Here is a 7,258-nt window from a genome sequence, read left to right on the forward strand (position 1 = left end):
CTTCTTTATTTTCTAGGTCAATGGATTCTACTCCTTGAGTCACCTCAACCACTTCTTCATCTGACATAAGATCAATAAATCTATCATATTCATCAAATACTATATGGGTGGTCTCCTTTACCACTAATGTCCTCTTATTGAAAACTTTATAGGATTTACCTACAATTGAATATCCAAGGAAAACCCCATCAAATTTAGGGTCAATTTTTTTCTAATGGATATTTGCCATTCCTTAGAATGAACACCTTACATCCAAAAATATGAAGGTGAGAGAGATTGAGTTTTCTTCCTTTGAGTAACTCAAAGGGTATCTTATTGAGCTTGGATCTAATATTAACCCTATTGAGAACATAGCAAGCAGAATTAACTACTTTTGCCTAAAAATACTTAGGAGGTGAGTACTTAACTAGCATAGCTCCTTCTACTAGGGTTCTATTCTTTCTTTTAGCAACCCAATTCTGCTGAGGGTAATAGGAGCTAAAAATTATGTTATATGCCTAGCTCTTTACAAAATGATTTAAACTTGTCATTTTCAAATTATCCACCGTGATCACTATGAATAGTTAGGATTTCACAACCTAATTTTTTCTAAATACATGTGGAGAATATCTTCCTATAATGATTCATTCTTATGTGATATAATATATTTTAAGTAAATATTGAGTAATCATTAATAATTACATACCCATATATTTTTAGTCTAAGCTTGTAGTGCTAACTGGTCCAAACAGATCCATGTGAAGGACTTCTAAGGGTCTACATGTGGTAAAGTCCTTAATTGAGTGAAAGGAAGTTTTGCTTTATTTTCCTTGTTGACAAGCATATTAGAAGTGGTCATTAAAGAAATATAGTTTGGGTGTGCCTCTAATTAGGTCTTTTTGAGTTATCATTTTAAGGTTTTTTATGCTTATATGATATAATCTCCTATATCATAGCCATGATTAATTATCAGTTATTTTAAAGCTAAGAGATCTAGTAGACTCAATATAGTTTAAGTCAAGTATATAAATATTTGTTAATTTTCATTCCTTCAAAAATAATATTCCCATTTAAACTAATCACAGAAGTAGTAGATAAAAATTTAATGTGAAATCCATTATCATACAGTTGACTTATGATAAGTAAGTTATGTTTGAAGCAATCTACTAGTAATACATTTTCAATAATAAAATTCTTAGAATTACCAATCATGCATATACCTACTACTTTAATAGTAGTATTATCTCCAAGTGTAACCTTGCCTCCTGCCCTGACCTCCACCATGATAAATTACTTCATGTCTTCAGCCATGTGCTTTGAGAATCCATTGTTTAGGCACCACATACTCTCACCACGCCTTTTGTGAGGGCACTCCTACAAAGTCAATTAACCATTAGATTTAGGAACCCAAGTGAGTTTTGGTTCCACCTTATGCCTTTACAAATAACTTGCATGTATGTTATGTTGTGGTATAAGTGGTTTAGGTCTCCATACTAGATGTATCCTATAGTGTATCATGTAAGTGCATGCAATGTGACCTAGCATGCCATAAGAATGACACTTAACACCTGGGAAAGGTTTCACTAATTTACATGGGTTGTGGTGCCTCTAATTAGGGGTATATGATGTATACAATGATGTGGGATTATGCATTATATCAATGTAGGTGGTGTTTATTTTGTTGCAGTGCATGAATTTTTATTTTTAAAAATTAATTTGCACTTTCAATACTTGCAACTTCCAATCTTAATGCATGTTCACTACTATCTAGTTTTAATGCGCATATTTCTAATTATTTGCATATGTTTTTATCTCAAGATTTTTTGATTTCAAGGATTCATATAAGTTGAATAAATCAACATGTTTCTTATTTAATGCATCATATTCATCAAGAAAAGACATATGCTCCTTATCTAATGTATGATGATATATTCCAAGGCTATCATGCTTTTTTTTTGCAAACTTGAGTAATTATAATTCAAATAAACATACATTTTCTTAAGCTTTCTATATGCATTGTGAATTTTTTCAGAAATTTCAAATAATTCATTATATAAAAGCTAACATACCTCCTCTTGATCAAAATGATCAAGACTAATATCTGGCATAAGGCACAAATAGGTTACATCCTCTTCCATTTTTGTTTCTGATGAATTTGAAGCAGAATCTACTCTAAATGCCTTCTGCGTTCATTGCTTCTCTTTTTTAAACTTTGTCTTCTCTTCACCCTTCTCCTTAATCGAGTGAGCTTTTAGGTTGGGGCAGTTAATCCTCAAGTGGTGTGGCTTTCTACATTAAAAAAAAATTATATTAGATGATGCTTTAAAATTCTTATTTGGTTTATCTTTATTTCATTACTAATTACACTTTTGTTTTCTTCTTAGGAAGTTGTTAAATTATAATTTCATCAGTGTTATGTCATCATCTTCCCTAGCTATAGAATTGTCCCTTTCTGATTCATTTACATTCAGACATCATGCAATATTTGACTCACACCTTACACATAGGCAATAAGTGAGCCTAGTAAGTTATCAATAGAATAAACACTAAGATCATTTGATTCACAAATGTTAATAACCTTAGCATTATAATTACTATGTTGACATCGAAGAATTTAGTTTACTTTTTAATAATTTGAAAGCTCTCTACCTAAAAAAGCATGTAGATATGTCACGATTATGTAAACCTAGTGTATAAGTCTAAGATGGTTTCATTAGGTTTCATATGAAAGTGTTCATAATCATGCAAAAGAATGTTCAACGTAGATTATTTTACCTCACTAGTTCCTTCATATGTAATACATAGTTTATCCCAAATGTCATTGCTAGTGGTACAGGTAGAGGCTTATGTAATATTTAGACTTAAGAGCACAAAAAAATAATTTAAATATTTTATATTTAGTTGAGCTAAGTCCCTATCCTCATTACTCCATTTATCAAATGGTACCTCAATTTTGCTTCCATTAATAAAATGAGAGGTTGTAGTATAACCCTCTTGTATTAAATACTATGTGCAAAAATTAGTAGATTGCAATAAAGTAAATATGCAAATTTTCTAAAAATCAATTAGTATGTTATCAAATAAAGGTAGACGAGTTATAGAAAAGACTTCATTGGTGTTCCTATTTTCAAAATGTTCCATGGATATTTTTTCTCAATGTTTTCTAAAAAGCTACTTGTGAGAACCTCTTTAATATCAACTAAAAGTTTGATATAGCATGTTAAGCTTAAGTGAACTATCCCTAGGAACACCAAGAAGGGGGAGGGTGAATTGGTAGTTTTAAAAATCCTATTAAAAAACACAGTTATTTTAGATTTTGAGATTTTTAAGAACTTAAAAATAATTATTATTATTGCAACCCAAGAATCAAAATTAAGCTTGTGATTTTAATGATAATAAAGCTAATTATTGTGCTGATAATTTTATTATTTCTCCTATCATATCTTGGATATTTTTGTTTATTTTTTCTCTGTACTAACATTTCAAGAAAGTCATACTCCAAATTGTTGAAGACTTTAATATAGAGTAGAATAGGATTTTATGTAATAGAGTATGCATATCTCTAGTTTTATTTCTTGAATTTGAGCAAATGTGATTGTAATTAGATAATCGTGTACACACATAGAGGGGGAGAGAGTTAAAACTTAAAATTTTAAAACTAATCATATTGTACGATATTTAATCGTACTATATGATTTTACTTAATTTTCCTCCAATAAAGTCAATCAAATCATATCTTGAATTATTTGAACTATTCATGTAGTGTGATGACAGGTCGTATAGATGATTGCTAGAGTATGAAATTCCTTTTGTACCATATCGTACCAGATGAACTTATCTATTTTTTTAATAGTTTGTATAGTAAGATGTCAGGTTGTACAAATGACTGACAGAGTATGAAATCAGGTTTGTAATATATTGTATTAAATTAATTGATCATGTGATTTTGATGACAACAAAACTAATTATTGTGCTAACAATTTTATTATTTCTCCTAGCATATCTTGGATATTTTTGTTTGTTTTTTCTATGTATACTAATAGTTCAGGGAAATCATACTCCAAATTACTAAAGACTTTAAGATAGAGTAGAATAGGATTTCATGTAATAGAGTTTGTATATCTCTACTTTTATTTTTTGAGTTTGAGCAAGTGTGATTGTAATTGGGTAACCATGTACAGACATATAGGGAGAGAGAGTTAAAACTTAAATTTTTAAAACTAATCATACTGTATGATATTTAATCGTCTGTATGATTTGACTTAGTTTTCCTCTAAATGTAGTCATTCAAATCATGGCTTGAATTATTTGAACTAGTCATATAGTACGATGTCAGGTTGTATAAACAACTGATATAGTATGAAATTCCTTTCATACCATATCATACCAGATGAACTTATTCATTTTTTAAAATCGGGTTTGTACTAGATTGTATCAAAAGAACACATTCGATTCTTGAACTATTCATACCGTATGATTTTAAATCATATAGATAACTAATAGAGTACAAAATTAGGTTTGTACTAGAGCATATCAATTAAACACATGCAGTTTTTGAATTGTTCATATAATACAATCATAATTCGTACAAATGACTGGCATAGTATGAAATTACTTTCATACAATATCATACTTGATGAACTTGTTCATTTCTGAATAGTTTGTATGGTACGAAGTCAGATCGTATAGACAATTGATATTATACAAAACTATGTTTGTCCCAGTTCATACCAAACGAAGCCTTTATTTTTAAACTATTTGTATCGTACAATCTTCGATCGTACTGAATGATTGGATGATAGTCCACTTGAATTTTTTAGTTTTTTGATGGTTTTCATGTCTTGTCTATATAAAGAGTTCTAGAAACTGACTTAATAACCTTTGATGTTAATGTCTCTTGAGAGTGGCAATTGAGTGTGAGTGTTTGGGAGAGATTGTGAGAGTGATGTGAGAGAGATCAAGTGAGTGAGAAGTTGTGAGAGATTCACAAGATTGTCCAAATCTATAATCTCTTTATCTTCTTTAAGTTTTTGCCCATCTCCTCTTGAGGCTCTTGAGAGAAGATTATCAACATTGTGTCATGGTTTTCTTTCTTCACCAAGAGGGTGAAAAAGGACAACGATACTCTATTTTTAGTATGATGGTGAAAAAGGATGATGGTACCCTGCCTTCACCAGGAGGGTAAAAAAGAACGTGATGATACTCTGCCTTCACTAGGAGGGTAAAAAAGGATGTGACAACACTCTACCTTTACTAGGAGGGTGAGAAAGGATGAGACTATATATGTTTCCCTAAAGTGTAAAAGGCATTGGTTCTCTACCGCACCAGGTTGATGGAAGAGAGTTTGTAAGGGCTTCTCCATCTTGCTGAGGGGGAAAAAGAAGAGTCACTATTGTTTAATGCAATACCTGAAGGAGTCTCCAAAGAGTGGATGTAGGTCTAGTTGTACCGAACCACTATAAAATTTGGTATTATTCTATTCTCATTTAATTTTTATTGTAATTTGATTTTTCTTCATTTAAGATTTTTATGACTAAAAAATCCTTGATATTTTTTTTTTTGAAATAACTACATATTTCAAGATTAGTAATTTAAGTTTTCAAAAAAGGTTTTCAAAATTTAGAAATTTTTTTAAATAACCAATTCACCCACCATCTTATTTAGCCTTGGAATAGTTCTATTAGGTCTAATAACCTGCAAAAACTTTTAATAATTATCATCAAATACGGAATCAAATAATTTTATAAAAAGTTATAATAATGATGATGATATTCTAATGAACATAATGAAGCATCAATCATATATTTTTAATAAGCAATTATCACAAAAATAAAATGTAGAAAAAGTAAAGAGCAGAAAATGAAAAACCAAAAAGAATACACAAAAAATTTTATAGTGGTTCGGTCAAATAATAACCTACGTTCAGCCCCTAGATTAATCCTCTTAGAGTATTGTACTAACTTTAGTGTGTCTCCTTTAGCCCCTGAAACTACACTGAAAAAACCCTACAATCTTGTCACCAACCCAATGCGACAGAGAACCTTAACCTTCTTTCTCACCCTCATGGAGATGTAGAGAACATTGACCTCTTTTCTCATTATCCTGGTGATGTCAGAGAACATTGATCTCATTTATCACCCTCCTAATGACTGTATAGAACCATGACATCCTTTTTCACTCTTCCTGATGATGCTAGAGAGCCTGAATCTCCTTTTTTACTCTCTTGGTCAAGGTAGAGAACCTAAACCTTCTTTTTCACCATATTGGTGAAGGCAAAGATCCTCAACAGTCTTTGAGCTGAAGAAATTCCTTTAGAGCCACCCAAAAAACTTAGATAGACACCTGGAGGAAACATTGCAAGACTCCTGCTTAAAGCAACCGTGTGAACCCCTCACACTACTTCTACCTCCTACACAAGCTCTCCCTTTCTACTTCCCAAGGCTCTCCTAGATTCCTTCTCCAAGCTCTCTTTTTAGAATACTCAACTGCTAAAGACTTGAAACAAGTCTAATAAGAGAGCTTAAATATAATGTCTCACAAAAGCCCTAAAATTGTAATTTAGTCAATACTGATCGTATAGTACAATACAAGATCGTAAGGCACAACTAGTTCAAATAATCCTATTAGTATTAAATGAAGAATAAGGCACTATAAGATAAATTTAATAACTTGAGCTGATCGTTTAGTACGAAATGAGGATCATCCAGTACGATTAGTTTAAATGAATTGGATTATTGTCCAGTCCAATTATCAATAATAAGTCTCATGCAAAGATTGGTGTGTGCAGTACAATTGGGTCCAATCATCCTGCATGGTTTGATTGGATCAATTAATCCAAAATTGTTCCTTAATTATAGGATTGATTTAGGTAAAATTTAATTATATTGTACCGTACAATACCTATCGTATGGTACAATTAGTATAAATTTTAAATTTTAAATATTGCCAAAAGGGTGATTGACAGTTGAGATCTTGATTCCAACTGATCATCATGTATGATACAAATTGTCAAGTATGATAAGTTTAAATTGCTTTAATTGCACAATTAGCCATTTTTAATGATTCTCTAGATTGCTAATCGTCCAGTACAATATACATCATACAGTATGATCAGTTCAGAAAATCATACTCCTAATGTTCTTACTATCTCACTCCCTTAGGTGTGTGTGTGCACGATCACCAAGTTTATCATCCACTAAATACATGACATAACTCAATAAATGTATAAATAAATAAAAGCAAAATTATAAACTCTTTAGGACACTTAACTATATTCTAC

This window comes from Dendrobium catenatum, unplaced genomic scaffold, assembly GCF_001605985.2.
Source record: "Dendrobium catenatum unplaced genomic scaffold, ASM160598v2 fragScaff_scaffold_72, whole genome shotgun sequence".
Taxonomy (NCBI): Eukaryota; Viridiplantae; Streptophyta; class Magnoliopsida; order Asparagales; family Orchidaceae; genus Dendrobium; species Dendrobium catenatum.